This window comes from Myxine glutinosa, chromosome 3 (genome assembly GCF_964187855.1).
Source record: "Myxine glutinosa chromosome 3, kmMyxGlut1.1, whole genome shotgun sequence".
NCBI classification, from domain to species: Eukaryota; Metazoa; Chordata; class Myxini; order Myxiniformes; family Myxinidae; genus Myxine; species Myxine glutinosa.
Window position 1 is genome coordinate 24,275,647 of NC_136263.1, and position 21,589 is coordinate 24,297,235.

General features: G+C 41.9%; 1 protein-coding gene across 2 annotated transcripts in view; it reads left to right on the forward strand.

The window, feature by feature from the left end:
- LOC137423744 (uncharacterized) overlaps positions 1 to 21,245 on the forward strand; it is a 200,832-nt gene extending 179,587 nt beyond the window's left edge. For both annotated transcript variants that reach the window (XM_068111209.2, XM_078773776.1), the window contains one exon: positions 20,307 to 21,245. The gene's annotated coding sequence lies outside the window, so the exon portion shown is untranslated. The remainder of the gene's footprint in view (positions 1 to 20,306) is intronic.
- Positions 21,246 to 21,589: the final 344 nt, after the last annotated feature.

The window sequence follows — 21,589 nt, forward strand, 5'->3', positions numbered from 1 at the left end:
AATAATTTAATTTTTTTATGATTATTATTTATTTATTTTCATTATTAATCATTTATTTATTTTCTTTCTCATTTGGCCAATATCTCAGGCACCTTTTGAGCTGGGAAGCTAATATTTGGACATGAGTGACCAAGTGATGTGGCTATCAAGGATATTTTTGATTTATTGATTAATCATTTCATCTATTAAGTATTTATTGATTAATCGATTAATTATTTATTGAGTAATCAATTAATTATTTAATTTTTTATAAATGACTTATTTAATTAAATTTCTAAAAGATACATCTTCGGATGAAGCACTACTGGTTTAGTTATGCGATTAGCCAATTGATTATGAAAATATTTTGTGATAATCTTTTATTGATTTTAATTATACAATTAATCAATCAATTAGTGTACACCTCTCCCTCCCAATGCAGCCTCAATGAGCTGCACTGCGGTATTGCCGGGCGCCGGAGGCGCCCCGGCAATGCCGCGCTGCAGCATATTTAATTATTTGGCATGGGGCGGTGTACTTTGAATGTATGTGTACTTGTTTGTTTTCTTGTTTGTTTGTCCGGACGATATCTCAGCCATCCTTTGAGCTAGGATGCTGAAATTTCGGCACAATAGTGAGCAAGTGCTTTGTCAAAAACGGTATTTTTTGTTTTTTGAATAACCAATTAATTGAAGAGTTATTTAATTATTAGCGATTAATTAAATACTTATTTAATTAATCAAATTTCCTTTCTCTTCTGACCATTAACTCAGGCACCTTTTGAGTTAGGAAGCTGATATTTGGACATGCCAATGACCAGGTGATTTGGCTGCAAAGGCTATTTTGTACACCGCTCCTTTCCTATGCCACCTCCAGGCATTGCAAATCGTCATTGCCGGGCACCGAAGGGGGCTCGGCAGTGACGCACGCTGAAAGAGAGTACTCAGTTTTCACTCTGGTTTCTTGTTTGTTTTCTTGGTTGTCCGGACGATATCTCAGCCATCCTTTGAGCTAGGAAGCTGAAATTTCGGCACAGTAGTGAGCAAGTCCTTTGTCAAATACGGTATTTTTTGTTTTTTGAATAATCAATTAATTGAGGAGTTATTTAATTATTAGCGTTTAATTAAGTACTTATTTAATTAATTAAATTTCATTTATCTTCTGACCATTATTAACTCAGGCACCTTTTGAGTTAGGAAGCTGATATTTGGACATGCCAATGACCAGGTGATTTGGCTGCAAAGGATATTTTTGATTTATTAATTAATCAATTAATCGATTAATTATTTAATTATTCGATTAATGACAAAAAAATTTTTTTTTTTTAAGTTACAGATTCTGATGAAATAGTGGTAGTTTATGTGTTCTCTGACCAAATTGATTAATAATTTAATTTTTTTATGATTATTATTTATTTATTTTCATTATTAATCATTTATTTATTTTCTTTCTCATTTGGCCAATATCTCAGGCACCTTTTGAGCTGGGAAGCTAATATTTGGACATGAGTGACCAAGTGATGTGGCTATCAAGGATATTTTTGATTTATTGATTAATCATTTCATCTATTAATTATTTATTGATTAATCGATTAATTATTTATTGAGTAATCAATTAATTATTTAATTTTTTATAAATGACTTATTTAATTAAATTTCTAAAAGATACATCTTCGGATGAAGCACTAGTGGTTTAGTTATGCGATTAGCCAATTGATTATGAAAATATTTTGTGATAATCTTTTATTGATTTTAATTATACAATTAATCAATCAATTAGTGTACACCTCTCCCTCCCAATGCAGCCTCAATGAGCTGCACTGCGGTATTGCCGGGCGCCGGAGGCGTCCCGGCAATGCCGCGCTGCAGCATATTTAATTATTTGGCATGGGGCGGTGTACTTTGAATGTATTTGTACTTGTTTGATGTATTAATTAATCAATTAATCGACTAATTATTTAATTATTCGATAAATGACAAAAACTTTTTTTTTTTTCCCAGTTACACATTCTGATGAAATGGTGGTGGTTTATGTGTTCTGTGACCGAATTGATTAATAATTTAATTTTTTAATTATTATTATTTATTTATTTTCATTATTAATCATTTATTTATTTTCTTTCTCATTTGGCCAATATCTCAGGCACCTTTTGAGCTGGGAAGCTAATATTTGGACATGACAGTGACCCAGTGATGTGGCTATCAAGGATATTTTTGATTTATTGATTAATCAATTAATCGATTAATTATTTAATTATTCGATGAATTACTAAAAAAAAAAAATTTTTTCAGTTACAGATTCTGATGAAATGGTGGTGGTTTATGTGTTCTCTGACCGAATTGATTAATAATTTAATTTTTTGGTGATTATTCTTTATTTATTTTCATTATTAATCATTTATTTGTTTTCTTTCTCATTTGGCCAATATCTCAGGCACCTTTTGAGCTGGGAAGCTAATATTTGGACATGAGTGACCAAGTGATGTGGCTATCAAGGATATTTTTGATTCATTGATTAATCATTTAATCGATTAATTATTTATTGATTAATCGATTAATTATTTATTGATTAATCAATTAATTATTTAATTTTTTATTCATGAGTTATCTATCTATAATTCCAGTAATCTCTGTGTGTGTGTGTGTCTGTGTGTTTGTTTGTTTGTCTGTGACCGCTGTTTCTCGACAACCACGGGTCCGATATACTTGAAACTTGCCAGGGATATTGCTGGGGACCTGAGGATGTGCCTTTTCAAGGTTTCATATTAATCGGAGAAGTAGTTACCGAGCTATGTCCAAAAAACGATTCACCCAATCAGAGAGCAGCGAGCTATCACGTGTGCCGAACGTGGCGAACAGACTCTGCCTCGGACGGCACATTTGAGAGCGTATTCATTTATTTCACGTTGGCAAACTATGTTGGCGCTATGTTGGCGTTAAACTATGTTTTAAAACTAATTAAAACGAATTTGCGATTCATCGTAACTGCGATATGCGACCTTCCGGACAGTCAAATGAGGACGTCACTTCCGGACTTACGGATAGTCATAGTGACGACGTACTGATGCTGAACGTGGCGAGCAGACGCTGTAAGGTACGATCGATTGTAGTACACGTTTATAATAACTCTGCCGATACAGGCCCGATTAACTGCAGCGCCATCCGAGCTGCGGCGTCGGGACGATACATTCATTGTACGGTCACATCACGCACTTACGGGCACGCCCATGGGCCCATGGGCACGCCCATGCATGCATGGGCGAAGACATTTTTTTTTTTTTTTTTGGCAAGGAACGGGCACCCACGTACGGGCACGTCCTAGTTTAATTAAATTTCTAAAAGATACATCTTCGGATGAAGCACTAGTGGTTTAGTTATGCTATTAGCCAATTGATTAAGAAAATATTTGTGATAATCTTTCATTGATTTTAATTATACAATTAATCAATCAATTAGTGTACACCTCTCCCTCCCAATGCAGCCTCTATGAGCTGCACTGCGGTATTGCCGGGCACCAGAGGCACCCCGGCAATGCCGCGCTGTAGGATATTTAATTATTTGGCATGGGGGCGGTGTACTTTGAATGTATCTGTACTTGTTTCACATTTTGTTATGTTGCAGCCTTATGCTGAAATCGTTTATATTCATTTTTTCCCTCATCAATCTACACTCAATACCCCATAATGACAAAGAGAAAACAGGATTTTAGAAAGTTTTGCAAATTTATTAAAAAGAAAAAACTGAAATATCACATTGACATAAGTATTCATACCCTTTGCTATGTCACTTGAAATTTAGCTCGGGTGCCTCCCATTTCTCTTGATCATCTTTGAGATGTTTCTACACCTTGATTGGAGTCCACCTGTGGTAAATTCAATTGATTGGACATGATTTGGAAAGGTACACACCTGTCTATATAAAGTCTCACAGCTGACAAACCAAGCCATGAGGTCGAAGGAACTGCCTGCAGAGCTCAGAGACAGGATTGGTGTCGAGGCACAGATCTAGGGAAGCCTACAAAAAAATTTCTGCTGCATTGAAGGTCCCCAAGAGCACAGTGGCCTCCATAATTGTTAAATGGAAGAAGTTTGGAACAACCAGGAGTCTTTCTAGAGCTGGCCGCCCGGCCAAACTGAGCAATTGGGGGAGAAGGGCCTTGGTAAGACAGGTGACCAAGAACCAGATGGTCACTGGCTGAGCTCCAAAGATCCTGTGTGGAGATGGGAGAAACTTACAGAAGGACAACCATCACTGCAACACTCCACCAATCTGGGCTTTATGGCAGAGTGGCCAGACGGAAGCCCCTCCTCAGTGAAAGACACATGAAAGCCCGCTTGGCGTTTGCAAAAATGCACCTAAAGGACTCGGACTGAGAAACAAGATTCTGTGGTCTGATGAAACCAAGATTGAACTGTTTGGCTTCCGTCTGGCCACTTTTTTCGGCAAGTAACAGACAGATCTCGAGATCACGGCGAGGTCACGTCTTTTCGAAGCTGTTCCATGCGCTCACGCTTTTGAAGCTAAGTGATCTTTCACAATTGTGTTTTTGTCGAGACTGTATCTATCTTTCGGTGTATGTACCTATAGCGTATCTTTTGGAATATTTTCGGTGCTAATTTTTCGTACATGTATACACAATCGTCGGTTAATGGGTATTGAGTATTCTGAGGCCTAGTACTAGTACTAGTAGGCTTAGGCTACCGTACCGTCTCCGACCTTGTGGTTTTGTTTTTCTCTCAGCGGTTCGTCGAATGCGCTGCATTTATTTTCGTTCTCTGTTTCGTCCCAGTCGTTCACCCCATACCTCCCTGTTCAATATCTCTACTCAAAAAAACAAACAAACCCAAAGCAATATTTCCTTCTCAGGTCTTATTCGTTTATTTGTTGTTCTTACCTGTTCGTTCGTTCTTCGTTCACGTTGTACGCGATCACGTGGTTAGAAATGTATAATCTCTCCCCTGAACAACTATTTTCTCTCATATATTATAACACCTTTTTCTTCTTCGCCTACAAAAGGATGCTTTTGTCTTGCTCACCAAATCTATTCATTCCAAAAAATAATAATAATACCATCTCTTACAGTTCCTCCTTTCTACTTTCCCTAAACTATCCAGAACTCCACCCCTCCTTCAGTGTCCTCAAACGTATTTTTGCCTCGAAGGTCTCAAACTCATTTTGCAAAAAATGTTCGTTTCCCATGAATCGTACACTTTTCAAAATCCAATCTCACCCCTCCCCTCCAAATCTTCCCCATCCCCCCTTCCCTCCTAAACTCCCCCCACACCCCTCCCCTCCGAGACTCTCCCTCGCTCCTCCCCTCCTAGACTCCCCTCCCACCCCTCCTCAAAGCATCCGCCCTGCTTCTTCCCCCTTCCAACTTTCACCTTCATCTCCCCCAACCTTCTGCCTCGCTCTTCCCCCTCCTCAAATAACACCTCACTGTGCCTCACCCAATCTCCATCAAACCTTTTGTCCACCCCATTCTTCCCTTTCTCCAAGCTATTCTGAAATCTCTGACACACCTTCAACAGCTCTCCCTACCTCTTCCTCCTCTTCCACATCTTACCCTACTCCTCCCCCCCCCCTGTTCTGTACCCGATGCTCCCCCTTCCTCTTCATTAACGGTATGGACCTCAAACATCCGGGGCCTTTGCTCAAACTTGACTGATCTCTCCATACAGGTTGCTTCTGACAAACCAGATGTGATCTGCTTAACAGAAACTTTCCTCCTTCGTGATGTCTCTGATGCCTTGGTATCTCTCCCAGGTTACTCCCTCCTCCGGTATGATAGACCTGAGCCTCGTCCTGGAGGTGGGGTTGCTATCTTTAGAAAAAAACTCTCTTCCTCACTCGCCCTCCACTGCCCTCTCTCCACCTCACCCCCAGGAATACCTTTGGCTACGGCTTCCCCTTCGCTCCCACCTTTTGTTCATATGTGTGTTGTACCGTCCACCAAACAGTGATGACTCCATCTACATCTCGCTGTCTGATAATATGGACCAACTTCTATCTACCCATCCCAACTCTCTCTTCCTCATATGTGGTGATTTCAATTGTCACCATGCCAGTTGGCTGGGTGTGGGTACCCCTCTCACCAGCCATGGCTCTTCAGCAAAGGACTTCTGAGACTCACTGGGACTGACACAATCTGTCAATTTCCTGACCCGGATCTCAGTCAACGGAGCATCTTCTCTTCTGGATTTGGTTATGACTAACTTCCCTGAAAATGTCTGCTGCTCTTCTTCTGCTCCAATCGGCTCATCTGATCATGTGCTTGTCAAAGTGGACATCTCTCTGACCATTCTCAGAGAGCCTCCTCAGCGTCGACGAGTCTGGCATTTCACTCAGGCCAACTGGCATGGTCTTCAAGCAGCCATCAATCATCTGGACTGGTCTCCCATCTCTACCGCCTCTGACATCAACTCATCCTGGGAATTCTTTCAAAGTAAATTGCTCTCTCTCATGCACAGATTTATCCCATCTTGTCTTCAGTTGTCATACCCTTCCTCCCGTCCATGGTACACGGAATCTTGTGGTGAGGCTGTTGCCCTGAAACAACTTGCTTTCGTCTCCTGGAAAGCAAATCCAACGGAAGGAAATCTCATTTCCTTTCACAAAGCCCGAAACAAGTGTGTGTCCTCCCTCAGGAGAGCCAGGAAACAATATCTCACCGTTCTCAAGACCGAACTCTCTTATCTGTCTCCCTCTTCCAAATCCTGGTGGCGTCTGGTCAAATCTGTTTCTGGTGTTTGTTCCCCCTCCATCCCCTCCCTCACCTCAAACGGCTTAACGGCTGACTCCGCACGTGAAAAAGCTGAATGCCTCAACTCTGTGTTTGCCTCTAAATCTTGTGTCCCAAACCCATCCCTCTCTGTACCCACCGTACCCAGTCGTACCCAGCTGCTCCTGGACTCTGTGTCCTTTCCTCCTGACAAGGTGGAAAAGTTTCTGTCAACCCTCGACTCTGATTCTGCAACTGGTCCTGACGGCATCAGCCCACGGGTCCTAAAATCATGTTCTTCCGCTCTTTCACTCCCTCTTTCTGTTCTCTTCACCCTCTCTTCTGCTCAAGGTCATCTGCAATCTGCTTGGAAATCAGCCAACATCACCGCTTTGCACAAAAAAGGTGCCAAAACAGATCCTAGCAACTACAGACCAATCAGCCTTCTCCCAATTATCAGCAAAGTCATGGAATCCATCATTGCTTCAGATATGAAATCTTTCCTCTTCTCCAATGGCTTGATCTCTGATCATCAATTTGGTTTCAGACCTGGTCACTCTACTCTGGACATGCTGCTTCTGCTTTCTCAACAATGGATGGAGGTCCTCAACGCCAAACAGGAAATTAGAGCTGTCTCCCTTGACATTTCACGTGCCTTCGATACGGTCTGGCACCCTGCTCTGCTCACCAAACTCTCCTCCTTTGGTATCCATGGAAATCTCCACGCATGGCTGGTGGACTTCCTCTCTGGTCGTAGTCAACGTGTGGCCCTGAATGGGTTTCTCTCATCTCCTCTTCCTGTTCAGGCTAGAGTTCCCCAAGGTAGTGTCCTGGGCCCTGTGCTTTTTCTGGTCTTCATCAATGATCTCTCTGACTCTCTTGAAAATCCTCTCTATCTCTTTGCTGACGACTCTACTCTCTGTCGCTCCATTCCTCATCCCTCAGATCGGCAGTCTGCAGCCTCCTCACTCTCTGCAGACCTGGACAAAATCACAGACTGGGCAAACAAATGGAACATGTCTTTCAATCCTGATAAATCTCACACTCTTACGATGTCTCTCCGAAAAGACCAACTGGAAAACCCTCCCATCCACTTTCTGAATAATCCTCTCCAAGAAGTTCTGTCACTCAAGCTTTTGGGTCTCACTATTTGCCATGATCTTTCCTGGGAAAACCACATTTCAAATCTGGCCTCCAAAGCCAGTCGCCGACTGGGCATCCTCCGTCGTGCGAAGTCCTTCCTTGGCACAACTGAGCTCCTCACCACATACAAGGCTTTCATCCGCAGCTCTATGGAATACTGCTCTCCTCTCTGGTCTGGTGCTCCTGCCTCACACCTAGCTCGTCTTTACGCTGTTGAAACCAAAGCGTTCAGAATCATTGGAATCTCCCACGATGAAGCTAACTCCAAGGGCCTTTCACTCACTCACCGCAGGCAGGTTGGTGGTCTTTCCGTCTTCTACCGACTCCTCTCTGGCCTTGCCCCCCCAGCTCTCTCTGGGCTCTGTCCCCCAAATATTCCTACAGGTCGCACAAGATCTGCCTGCAACCCTCTTATAGACGATAGGGCATGTGGTCCTAAGAGCTTGTCTTGTGGTCTCCATCTCCCGAGTAAATAAAACTTATTTTATAATTAAGTTAAATATTTTTTATGAATTATCGTTCATATTCCCGCGTCATCGGTTGGAGCATTTTGTCGAATTTTAGGTTAGAATAACTAATATTTCGTCGGTAAAATAATTATCACGATCTCGATATTTATCCAATCAAATTGTACGTTTCATTTATCAACCTTGCTGCGATTTTTCATTTATGCGATTGGTCCGGAAAATATCAACATGGGCCTCATATAGCAAAAGGAGCCAATCAGCAACATCGTACGAGAGTGCTGCGGTACGGCGAATAGCGGGTCACGTGTGTAAACAGATGCTGTTTGGTGAAAAGTATCGGTGAAAATGGCATCAGTTGGTGTCAAATTTGGTGTAAAAAATAGGTGTTATGCACATGTTCCAGGTGCCGGTGGTGATATTGTGCCATTTACCGAAAAAAGGTGGAGAACATTCTTGAGTGCTGTAGATATTTGGAGCGATTTGGTGGGAAACCAGGCTGATTTAGCGAGGTCTTTCGTCCGCGATCATGGTCTACACTGCAGCGCATGTGAAAGTGCATTGCCGGTCCCTGAAACTGGGGGTTGCCACGCAGTGTGTTACCGGTATTTCACTGATTCTACCAAGCAAAAACGTGCCCAAACTGCTAAACAGAAGCATCAGAATGTCACCCAATCATCCGGTAAGTTTAAAAGTAGCCTACAAATACATCACGAATGAGAAAATTGCATGTACAATCACGTAGGGAGGCCTATGAAATTGGGTCAGGTCAGTCCCAAATGTTGTGATTTGTGTAGTCTACATGAATCGTAAAATGTGGGACTTTTGTTTTTACATGTAGTAGATCGATTCCATATATCTTCGGGCTTTTTCAATATTCTGACATAACCCTGCCCTACAAAAGGTAGATGCCTACCATAGATATCCCTGTTGGAGGATTTATAACACGGGAGTCTCGGGAGCCAACCTGCACCCTGCAAGACCCCGCAAAATGTTTGCTACATGACTTGATAGAAGACCTTTCCAAATATATTCTACCAACTTAATCATTAATCATAATCATTTTTTCCTCCCTTGTGAATGATTGTTTAAAATTCATCAGTTTTGATGTAATTTAGAATGTGCAATTTCTAACAGAAAAAAAAAAATGTGTGCAGTTTTGAATGTTGAAATTTAGGTTGGTATTCCTTTACATAAAAATAAGAGTCAGTTGGGGGAGGGCAAGCAAATGTTTTGAATTTTTTTGTTTTTTTGTTTTTGCCTAACATGTGCACTGTATTTATCTGGTAGTCCATGTTAGTGCAGTAATTATAACTGCAGCAAAACTTGACAATTAAAAAAAAATCTCAACAGTAGAGATACTAATACCAAAGAGAAAGTTCTATTTAGAGAAGAAATATATTTCAGTAGGTTGCCACATACACTTTTTGATTAGTTTTTAAAGGGAAGTACAGCATTTTGGGGTTTGAAAATCTAGTTATTTCATTTTAAAAATACAGAGGAAAAATCTTCCAAGGAGCCATTTGCTTTAGAAAATTAGTTTCTTTTTAAATCCTTTATAGTGCTGCACAAACTTATATTTTTCCCAATTTAACCTATTTTATCATTGAATTGACCATTAATGATTTGATCGTAATTTTTTTTAGGTTGTGAGTGGACTACATCCTTGAAAATTGGCACAATTGTTGATTGTTTTATGTACTGTGATCTAATGAGCATTTTTGGAAAATATCTTTAGTTCAGAATTTATGGTAGTCCGAATAGTTCATCAGCAAGAAAAAAATCACAAAATTTGGCAAACCATTGCCATGGCAACATGCAAAATATTTTTTCAAAAAAACTCTCCATTAGATCACAGCTTGCTAACCTATAAACAACTTGGTGATGTTACAGCATGATCTGATATTTGTAAATGTGTTCAAAATTATGAGCAAATTTTTAATTTTACCTTAGCCCAAATTTAAGGTCATTGACATTTGACCTCGGGTCACTAACAAGATTGACCTTGACTTGCGCTAATTAATGTATTTCTTAAAACTAGATACTTATATGATTATGTTGATACCAAACATGGCATCATTTGTCAAAACATTGGCAAGATAATACCTCTTGAATGTAGTCAGGTCTTTTTGACCCATAGTACCCCCTTAAAAAACATTACTTGTTTGACGCATTATTTTTAGGCGGGAATTACTAATTAATGCTCCACTTTTGAGCGTGGGAACAAAGGGGATATTGATAAGACATGCAATACCTATATTTTAAGACATAATATATGTAGTTCCAATGTGGAGACCACAAAAAGCACTTTCTGAAGGGATTTTGACTACATGCCCTATAGTCTATTATGGTTAAACTGCGAAAATCAAGACTTTCTGCTCACCTTCACTCCTTCATTCCTCTTTTATCCTGCCTCTGGAACAAACTCCCTCACTCTCTTCAATCCCACTCCACCCTCCAGGTCTTTAAAACAGCTGTTCACCACCATCTCTTATCCTCCCCCATCCAAAACCTTGATCTTTTCTACCCCCGCTAATTTCGGTCCCTTTGTGTTTTATACCTCTTCCCCCCCCCCCCCCCCTTCCCACGCCTCCTGCCCCCAAGCCCTCTCCCTCCCACACTTCTCCCTGCTCTCAAATGTTGTGGTTGTGTGCTTCCCCTTCTCTCCCCATCTTGTCTTCCGCTCCCTCTTTTTGTATATTTTGTTTGTCTGGTTGTTTTGTTTGTGAAATAAATGTTAGCTCTTTCACGAGCCTCGATTCAGTATACAAAAAAAAAAAAAATGAGAAATCGGTCAGAGGTCGAGGACCTGCCGGAATGTACTTTTTTATCTTATGTACTTATTCTTCCCCTGTGAGGTATCACAAGCAGTATTTCAACAATATCGGACAAAAAGCATTATATTTATTGACAGTTCAGCTCGCCCGCGCCATTTTGATGTATTTTTGCCGCTAGAGGGCAAGGTGACGAGGCAAACCCCGTAGCGAGTTTCTAATTATAATACGTTTTTAATAATTGCTGTTGTAATCAATCAAGTTAAGTCCGTGCGTGCATAAGCGAAGGACCGCATTCGAATTTGGTGTGTGGGTGCAACCCACGTCAAAATCCAAGATGGCCGCCGCCATGTATGTCTGATGCCATGTATGTCTGAACCTTGTCACCTGCATATCTTGAAAAATAAGCGAAGTACCAACTTCTAATCTGGTTTGTGGGTGTATCTAGGCATAAGGAAGAACGCTATTGAAAATTGGGTCGCGACGTCAAAATCCAAGATGGCCACCGCCATGTATGTCTGAACCTTGAGATGAATATCCTGAAAAATAAGCGTAGTACCAACTTCTAATCTGGTGTTTGGGTGTATCTCGGCATAAGGACGAACGCTATTGAAAATTGGGTCGCCACGTCAAAATCCAAGATGGCCGCCACGAAGTATGTCCGACACTTGAGATGAATATCTTGAAAAATAAGCGAAGTACCAACTTCTAATTTGGTGTGTGGGTGTATCACGCCATAAGGAAGAACGCTGTTGAAAATTGGGTTGCCACGTCAAAATCCAAGATGGCCGCCATCATATATATCTTCTTTTTTTTTCTTTTCTTTTTTTTGTATACAGAGTCGAGGCTCGTGAAAGAGCTAAAAGACCGCTATTGTAAATTGGGTCGCCACGTCAAAATCCAGGACGGCCGCCACCATATATATGTCTGAACCTTGTGAGCGAAATATCTTGAAAAATAAGCGAAGTACCTTCTGTCTGACCCTTGTGAGCGAAATATCTTGAAAAATAAGCGAAGTACCAACTTCTAATCTGGTATGTGGGTGTATCTTGGCATAAGGAAGAACACTATTGAAAATTGGGTCGCCATGTCAAAATCCAAGATGGCCGCCGCCATGTATGTCCGAACCTTGTGAGATGAATATCTTGAAAAATAAGCGAAGTACCAACGTCTAATTTGGTGTGTGGGTGTATCTCGCCATAAGGAAGAAAGCTATTGAAAATTTGGTTGCCACGTCAAAATCCACAAACACAGAGACAGACAGACAAACCAACCAACCAACCAACATACTTGCTGGAATCTATTCCGGCAAGTAACAAACAAACGGATTCAAATGCAATACCCTCTCCTCTGGCGAGGGTGATAAAAGAATGAGGGAACAGAACGAGGCACCAATAAACGTCGTGATCCTCTTTCACTCCCCCGTGTGTGACCCCCCCCCCCCCCCGGGGTTTGACCCACCCCCCTGTGTGTGACCCACCCCCCGTGTGTGACCCAGCCCTCCCCATTCCCCGTGTGTGACCCTGTGTGACCCCCCCTCCGTGGTGTGACCCCCCCCCCCGTGTGTGACCCCCCTCCCCCCGTGTGTGACCCCCCCCCCCCCGTGTGTGAACCACCCCCCGTGTGTGACCCAGCCCCCCCCCCCCCCCCGTGTGTGACCCACCTCCCCCGTGTGTGACCCAGCCCCCACCTCGTGTGTGTGTGTGTTGTTTTGTTTTGTTACCTTCGCAAAAGCGGAAGGTTATGTTTTGATCGCTGTGTATTTATTTGTATGTCTGTGTGTGTGTATGTTAATCGCATAACTCAAAAAGTATTCAACCGAATTGCATGAAATTTGGTGGGATGATTGGTTATTATACGGGACACATTTGATTAGATTTTGGGAAACAGATTTGCTCAAATTCTGACTATTTTTAACTCGATCGTATTTCACTCAAAGTTATGAGCGACTGAAGAAGAAGATGTCCATCCAGGACGTCATCACTATAACGCGATCTCCCGCGATCATTTCAACCTCAAAAAAAATTATAATTGCAGATTTGACAATAGATGAGGCATATTAACAAACGAATGAAACAGATTTGCTCAAATTCTGACTATTTTTAACTCGATCGTATTTCACTCAAAGTTATGCGCGACTGAAGAAGAAGATGTCCATCCAGGACGTCATCACTATAACGCAATCGTAGGTGTGGCTTTGCTACACAGATCTTGTAGTCTTTTATTTTGGCAACAAAAGTAGCTGCGGCGAAGGTATGCGCTCTACCGAGTGCCCGTTCTAGTTTTGTTTTGTTTTGTTTTGTTTTTTCCAGTTCCACTCCCCCGTGCGGTTATGGGGATGGGGAGGGGAGAGGATTTGAGCTCTTGAAGTCACATTTTACATGAGATGTAATTGCACATTTTAAACTGTATTTCCCCTGCATCCTGCAGTCACATTTCCCCTGTATTTCCCAGCATCTACATGAAGATGTCCAAATGTCACACACGTACATGCCCGTGGGATTCCCACAGGTAACCCACGAGTACAGATATAATAGGCTAATGCTGTCTGTCGGATCCAGGAAGAAGTCTGACCCACGTGCACACAGTTTGTGGGTACATGGCTGCTCTTTTTCGTCACAACTAAAACAAAGTAGACGCAGAAAAACGGAGTTGTCTTTGTTTTGTAAAGAATGACAGGAGAAGCTTTTTATATAATTTGCCTAATCAACGAACGGATTATCGATGGACATAGTGAGATAAGGTATGATAGGAATCGACTCCGGAGACATGGAACTGTTTCAGGCGGGCAATCGGCTCTGGAGAATTTCGGGTTTGATTGCTGGTTCTGATGGAGGGAATTCATTTTAACCAGACAATCGATTTCTATTTTTATTTTATTTTTTGCCCAAGCCTATTGGGCACACGTGGCGAAAAAGCAAACGCCAACTTGTGATGCTGGTTATTCCTGCACACAAGGCAGGATCTCCCAGGAATCCTTTTTTGTTCTTGCTCCATAGATTAGCCATCACAGCTATGCCTTGGAAATGGAAAGCCCCAATATTTAGCATTTCGCCAAAGGCAGAGAAGAGGAGACCTCAGTTTGTTTCCTGCCATGGCCCGTACGCAAGACATAACCCAGACCATTTGATCGAAATAAATAGAGGGGGGAAGGGCAAGAAATTGTTCATTTTTATTTTTCTCTTGGTGTGTTGTTGTTTCTTATTTGCAATTCAGCATCTAAAAAGACTGTGATGAATAACCCATTCACACTCTCCCTCCATTTCTCGCTGCCCGAATATAAAGCTGGGCCGGTATCTATACACTGCCCAATTTATTTTTTCCCCAATTATTTTTTTCCCCTTTTTTGCAATTACACAAAGATTGGTATTCCTGTCGGCGAAGCTGCAGGTCTTATATTCTATTTCTGTTTGAAACATTCAACAAATATTGCTGGCTGTCTTTGTCCAAGCATTTTTCATTTGACTTAAATTAAATGCTGTACATATAAATCTAATTCACATTGTGTTTTCACCTGATGTAGTGAAGTTTACCTTTCAGAATCAATACCATCCCATCGCAATGGTTCCACCACATATTTGTGAGATATGTATATTTCCACTCCAATATTTCCACTCCACAAATTAAGAGGGGGCAGAATAATATACAACACACAATAATATGCACACGTCATTGCTGTGATCATGAATCAATTATGTTTCCATTATCAAATGTGTATGAAAGTAAAAGGGTTTAACAACAGCACCAACTGAAGTCAATGCAATGAAGGATGCAACCGGTGGTGCTGCTTGAAGACAAAACGGGTAAAAAATACAATTTTTTTTTTTTTTTTTTTTTTTTTTTTTGAAGACAAAACGGTTATCAAAGTAAAAACCAAATGGGGACAAAACGCTGTCAGACCCAGGTGAAGACGGCAGTTTGTAATACTCTACCTTCAGCAGGACCTTTAAACTATATTAGAATAATATGAATACGCATTGCGGTTGTCGTCGACCCACCTGTTACATACACGTCAGGTGGGTCGACGACAACCGTTGACTACCTGATGGTGCGTAGGTGAGATAGGGGGCTCCTCCGGGACACAAAGGTGATCCCGGGGGAGGAGGCTGTTTCACAGCACCACTTGGTTGTCTGCGACGTAACGGTGAAAGGTGCGAGGAGAGCTCGGCGGGTGAAGTACCAACCGAGAATGAAGGTGTGGAGGTTGAAAGAGGTGACAGTAAGGGAGGCATTAAAAGAGAGGCTGAGTAGGGTCGAGGATGATGTGGTTGAGCTTGAAAGTGGTTGGATGTCAATGAAAGCTAGTCTGTTGGGAGCCGTTGGTGAGGTATGTGGATGGACAAAAGGACCACCGAGGCACTCGGAAACATGGTGGTGGGATGATGAAGTTGGAAAGAGGATTGACGAGAAGAGGAAGAAGTTCAACGAGTGGCAGAAGGCGAAGGGTACGGGAGCAGAAACAGCAGAGCATGAAAGTTATAAGGCAGCCAGGACGGCTGCAAAGAAAGAGGTAGCAAAGGCGCAGGAGGCATGTAGGAAAATGTTCGGAGAACGCTTGGATTCGGAAGAGGGTCAGAAAGCAGTATTCAGGATTGCAAAGCAGATAGCGAAAGAGAGGTGTGATGTGATGGGGGTGAGTTGCTTGAAGGATGAAGTGGGACAAATCGTTGTCGATCCAGATGGAATTAAAGGAAGATGGAAAAGATATATGGAAATGCTGTTGAATACAGAGAATGAATGGGATGGCAACATAGAGAGTAACCCAGTTTTAGGACCGGCAGAGAAGATAACTGAGAAGGAAGTTGAGGAAGCGATAAAAGCAATGAAGGGTAGAAAAGCGGGAGGGCCGACGGGAGTTAGGAGATATGTTGAAGGCAGCAGGAAGTTGGGGTGTGAAGAGAATGACAGAGATCTGTAATCTGGTGGTGAAAGAAGGCCGCATTCCAGTGGATTGGGAACTGAGTACCCTCGTCCCTCTATACAAGGGGAAAGGTGACCCTCTGGAGTGTGGCTCGTACCGAGCGATAAAGTTATTGGAGCATGGAATGAAGGTATTGGAAAGGGTGTTGGAGAAGAGGATAAGGAAGAAAGTGAAGATCGACGAAATGCAGTTTGGATTCATGCCAGGAAGAGGAACGACAGACGCGCTTTCCATTGTGAGGCAGTTGCAGGAGAAGTACATGGAGAAGAGGAAGAAGTTGTTTCTTGGGTTTGTTGATCTGGAGAAAGCATTCGATCGGGTTCCACGCAAAGTATTGACATGGGCATTGAGGAAGTTAGGAGTGGAGGAATGGTTGATCAGAGTTGTGATGGCAATGTACAAAAGAGCGCGCACAGCTGTAAGGACGAAGGACGGGAACAGTGGTGAGTTTGAGGTGAAGGCGTGAGTGCATCAGGGGTCGGTACTAAGTCAACTACTATTTGTAGCTGTGATGGAGGTGCTGGCTCAGAACGTAAAGGAGGGTTTACCGTGGGAGTTGTTGTATGCAGATGATCTGGTGTTGATTGCGGAAAGTATGGATGGACTGAAGGAAAAGATGAACACGTGGAAGGAATGTATGGAGACAAAAGGTCTGAAGGTGAATATCGGAAAGACGAAGGTGATGGCAAGTGGTAAAGCATGTGGTGAGGTGGAAAGAACTGGGAAGTGGCCCTGTGCTGTGTGTAGAAAGGGTGTCGGAGTGAACTCCATTCAATGTACAATGTGCGCTGAGTGGGTTCATCAAAAATGTAGTGGTCTGAGAGGGTCATTAACCAGTGTGGCAGCTACATTCAAATGTAAAGTGTGCACAGAGGGAGCTGCAGATGGAGGAAATGTTGAGTTGGATCTTGGAGACGGCGTGAAGCTGGAAGGTGTGAAAACATTTTGCTACCTCGGAGACATGCTGAATGGAGAAGGTGGATCGGACTCGGCAACGGTTGCTCGAGTGAGATGTGCATGGAAGAAGTTTCGGGAATTGAGTGGCGTGCTGATGAGGAGGAGAGTGTCGCTGAAGCTGAAGGGAAAGGTGTATGCTGCATGTGTGAGAAGTGTTATGATTTATGGGAGCGAGACATGGGTAATGAACGTAGAGCAGCAACGAAGGTTGGAAAGGGTGGAAATGCGAATGGTTCGACGGATGTGCGGAGTATCGTTGAGAGAGAGGAAGACAAATGATGAATTGCGAAAGATGATGGGAATAGAGCCTGTGATTGATGCTGTGAAGAGGAACAGGTTGAGATGGTTTGGTCATGTGTTGAGGAAGGATGAAAGTGACTGGTTGAGAAGAGTGATGGAAATGAATGTAGAAGGAAGTCGAAGACGGGGAAGACCGAGAAAGACTTGGCTAAAGATGGTGGAAGAAGAAATGCAGGCAAGGGGGTTAACAAGGAGAGATGCAGAAAATAGGGCAAAATGGAGAAGATTGTCATGGGGACCGCAAGGCTAACCCCCGCTCTAGCAGGGAAAATGGCCTTTAAAATGCATGTTGTTGTTGTTTGTATTGCGTAGAGTGAGAGCTTCGTCGACAATAGTCAGTCGATCGAGTACGCAGCCCTCGCAAACATCTGTAGGCCTCGGCCTAGATTGGCTAGGTTGTTTGATCTTGGGCTTAGAATTAAAATTCAAATTAATTTTATTGAATGGATGGATTGGGATAGAATGCAGGACTTACTTACTGTAGGCTATATAGTCTAGACTTCAAGTCGACTGGATCAGGTACGTAAGTTCGACTGGCAGGTACGTACTGAATCGGTGTACCTGGCTTAAATGAAGTCGGTGTAGCTGGCATAAATGATGAGCAGTTTCGAATTCAAAATCCGTTCTGTACAGTACTGTATTGTAATTTATTGATTTTAATCACCAGGTGAAAATAACTTTAATCAGCAGGTGAAAATAATTTATCGGTCGCGCCAGACCAAAGCAAGATCACTTGAGCAAGATGCTTTTATGAAAAAGCGAACAAAGAACAATAAATGAATTAATTAATTAATTTATAGCCAGCGAAGCCGGTGTTGTGAATGAACGCGTACGTATTATGTTGAAAAGCCGATTTGCTGAATCTGCTGAATTTGCTGAATCCTTTGAGAATTTCGAAGCTATATAAAAAAAAAATAACCACCTTTAGAGGCCATTTTTCCCCGCAAAGCGGGGGTTGGCCTTTTTCGGGAACTGTGGTTGTTGTTTTTCGGTCCCCTTTTTGAAGCAATGTTTTACGGCCGGATGCCCTTCCTGACGCCAACCCTTTTTGCCGCCTTTTTACGACAAGCAGGGAATTACCAGTGAACTGGTACTCAATTAGCCGACCTCGGAAGGATGACAGGCTGAGTCAACCCCCCTGGCGCGTTAATTCAGCGATCGACCGGGATTCGAACGCAGGATCCTAGGATCCTAAGCCGGCACCCTAGCCGCTAGCCCAACACCAGGAAGCTATGACGCACCAAATTGCTCCATGGAGGCCGCCATCTTGCGGATGCGGAAGTATGCATAAAAAATTGTGAAAAAGTTCAATAGGAGCTTGTTTCACCCGTCTTTTTTTGATTCACAATCTTATGCACCTCTAATTTGTAATTAAAATACTTTAAGACCAACCTCGTTCTCCGGGCTCGCATGGGCCCTGGTTATCTTCAACGAAAATCGTCACCAAACACCGGAACCAATGATTTGAGCATTTGAAAAAATATTTCAAAAAAGCTTATTATCGCGTTTCGGAGGCTGAAAACGGCGTCAAATATTCTAAAATTGGCGAAGAATTATTTTTTAGAAATCTCGCGGCCGTAGGGGATAGTTTTTCACGACCGGAAATATCCGAAGTTGAGACTGAATTCACCGAATTAATCAAGAAGGAAATTTTATAAATTTTAATCTCATCCAGAATGCAAATAGTGTCATTTTGAACTAGGTACGGTACCTACTACACCTACCTACGACCAACTACCCAACCAACTGATGCCATGGTGATAGGTAAAATAGTGGCAAGAGGCTTTGGCTTTGCCGGCTCATTGCGGCTTTGCAGTAGGGTACTAGTATATATATATATATTGATTTTAATCACCAGGTGAAAATAATTTATTGGTCGTGCCAGACCAAAGCAAGATCACGTGAGCAAGATGGCGGATCATGGAAGGGACAAGATGGCGGATCATGGAAGGGACATTTCAAATGACAACATGGAATTTTGTTCCCAAGGGAATGGGGAAAAATTTGAATTTTTTTTTTTTTGTGAAGTTTGAAATGAAAGTGAACTTTGGAATGGATTTACATAAAATTTGGAATGGATTTACATATACATGCAATTGTCATAGAGGTTTGCTTACGAAGCTCTCTATAATATCCGTCGCTTCGCTGACGGAAATACCAATCTTTGCTGCGATGGCTAATCTATGGGGGAAAAAAAAAAAAAAAGGATTTCTGGGAGATCATGCTCTCCGTGCAGGTGTTGGCATTTGCAGTTTTGACATGCATGTCCATGTACCGATAATAGTAAAATAAAAAAATAAAAAAATTTGAGATCACAAACACTACCAGGAGTTACCCGAATCCACCGTAGTTTGATTTAGTGAAATCTGTTAATCCGTTCTGAAGTTATAACACGACAGACAGACATGGCTCCTTTTATAATACTAGGGCATGCCCGTACTATATCTATATCTAAAATTATATCCCCCCCCCTCTATTTACATGAAATGGTTTGGTCCAAAGCGAACGGCTTGCGAGTACGGTGACAATCCCCCCCCTCTATTTACATGAAATGGTTTGGTCCATTCGCAAAGCCAAAGCGAACGGCAGTTACGAATCGCAGTTACGATGAATCGCAAAGTAGTTTTAATTAGTTTTAAAACATAGTTTAACGCCAACATAGTTTGCCAACGTGAAATAAATGAATACGCTCTCAAATGTGCCGTCCGAGGCAGAGTCTGTTCGGCACGTTCGGCACACGTGATAGCTCGCTGCTCTCTGATTGGTTGAATCGTTTTTTGGACATAGCTCGGTAACTACTTGTCCGATTAATATGAAACCTTGAAAAGGCACATCCTCGGGTCCCCAGCAATATACCTGGCAAGTTTCAAGTATATCGGACCGGTAGTTGTCGAGAAACAGCGGTCGCATACACACACACACACAGACAGAGATTAGTGGAATTATAGATAGATGGATTGTTCATTATACATGCTTTGTATTGCTATAACCATTGGGTTGTTGTGTTCACTACTCTACATTTCAATCCAAACTGTTTCTTCCCTCCAGTGTCCCCAAGACTGTGTGAATGAGTTACCAACCATATCGCTATGATGCTTCATTCCATGGATTTAGTCTTTCTTTCTTTCTTTCTTTGCAACATGCAAGTAAGAATTGGCGGTATTGCTATTTCCTCCTTTTTTTGCTTAGCGTAACATCTCCTTTTTCCCTGTGGTTGTTGCATTTCAATGTTGAAAACTTTTCACAAAAACATAACATGTGTGTTGTTTTTTTGACAGTGAGTTAGTGGATTGTTGGGTTGGGGAGTGGTGGAACCGAGATCAAATTGAAATAATTTGAACCTTTAAAAACAATTTCTGGTTTATGATTAATGACAGAGTTAAAGAAGTACAAGTGAAAATACAAAGTGATCCCAATGTACCAAGTTGACTTTTGAAATGCTTATTTAGTTCGTCTAAATTACATAATAAGCTTCCCGATGGCTTCCCAGTGAAATCCACACGTGTTCGCCATGTTTATTCTGTCAATCTGAAAAAAGTAAACTTTCAGCAAAAAAAAAATTCAAAATTCACAGCTATCATTGGTACTTTTGGATCACCCTGTGTTAATGTGTTTGCCGACAGACTGCTGATGGTTTATTTTGGTGAGGCACATTGGCAAACTGAAACACAAATATTTTCCAATTAAAATTGTCACCATTTGACTTCAGTCATTTTGGAAGGCATTGAAAGCAGCACTGATTGGTTCAAATCTTTGAACAAATTTCAACCAATTAAAAGTTGGCCTGGAATGCAATTACCACCCCCTCAAAATCTCATGACTTGTTTTTGATTGGAATTGAGATTATATGTGAACGTGCTTATAGTTAGTTATTCAATTCTGTTTTTGAAAGTCTTTAAAGATTGGCTGCATTGCCGCTGCCTCAGCTGTTCTCTCTGCCACGCCCTTGTGGAGCTGTGGTAAATAAATATTGGTTATAAAAACTGGTGGAGTTGTGGAATGTTGATTGTTTTATTTCACACAACTACCTGTGGTACATCATTCGGTGTCCTGTCGCCATGTGAACATTGATTTGCAATGTAAGTTTCAAAAACTCAATCATGATAAGTGATACCAATGTCTCTGATGTTTTTCAACTGCTGTATTGATGTCAACAGGTCCGTCCGATGGGAAACCAAAGGAAATTCACTGCTTCTTATATTTTTCAATCATCCATCCTGATGTCCTTCTATTCCTTATTCCCATTGTTCACAGAGTTGCTGAAACACCTGCCTTTTCATCAAAACGACCACTTCGTTTTCAGAACAAAAAACTATTAGTCATGGACCATT